Genomic DNA, 1114 nt, shown 5'->3' on the forward strand with positions numbered 1-1114 from the left:
ATACTTTTTTTTAAAACTAAATAATATCTTTTCCTATTTTTAAATAAAATAAAGTTTAAATCAGAATTAATTAAAGCAATCCGCGCGTCTTCAATTGATGAATAGGGACCACTTGCTTCGTAGGGAGGCACACCTAACTTGGCATCAAGCCACGCCTTACTTGAGGTATGCAGTGATCGGAGCTACAAGGCTTGTGTTGTTGCGCCCTACTTGAGTGAAGCAAAATCAATGTGGCGTGCTTTTGTTGTGGCATGCGCCTAACTTAAGCTTTAGTGCGCCTTACTTGGAGTCACGCTCATTGTTGCGTGTTGTTGATGCTGTCTTGCGCCTAACTTGAGAAATCTCAAGTTAGGTGCAGCCTTGGCCGAATTGGTGGGAGATAAGTGTGGACTATTATATATCGTTGAAAAGCTCTGAAAGTTAGCTTTCTAACGCCACTAGAATCATGTCCATTGGACCTCTGTAACTTGAGTTATTTAGGTTTGAGTGCAGAGAGGTCAGAGTTGACAGCATCATTCACCTTTTTTTCTTTTTCTACGGAAACTCTATCAAATCCAGCCAAATGCTACCTAAAATAAACCGAATTACACACGAATCAAAGTAACATCCATAGTGGCTAAAAGATAATTAATTCTTGATTAAACTCAATAAATTAAATACAAATTCATTAGGAAAAGATAGGGAAGATGCTCACGCATCACAATACCAAACTTGAATTGTTGCTTGTCCTCAAGCAATCAAACTAATATAGGCTTAGGATGTGAATTTGCATGAGAATGAAAATTCGATTAAGCCTATGTCTCTTCTTGAAGTGGGGTTTACAACTGCAATCCTAAATAGGTTTAGCATCTCATTATTCTTTGAATCAGAAGAATGTTACTGTCATCTGAAATTAGAATCTAGATAATATTATGAATTCTCTAGCCTTTTATAATTCAGTTTAATCTTTGAACACAACAAATCTCTTTTTTTTTAATGCTTTACATCTTGAATCTAACTGTGACTTTAAATTTTTTGTAAGAAAGCTTTCCTTAACACAAAAACACTACAAGCATTTAATAACTCTAGCATTGCTCTTTAATAAAAATAAAATAGACAAAGAGAAAGAGAGTGG

This window comes from Arachis duranensis, chromosome 9 (genome assembly GCF_000817695.3).
Source record: "Arachis duranensis cultivar V14167 chromosome 9, aradu.V14167.gnm2.J7QH, whole genome shotgun sequence".
Taxonomy (NCBI): Eukaryota; Viridiplantae; Streptophyta; class Magnoliopsida; order Fabales; family Fabaceae; genus Arachis; species Arachis duranensis.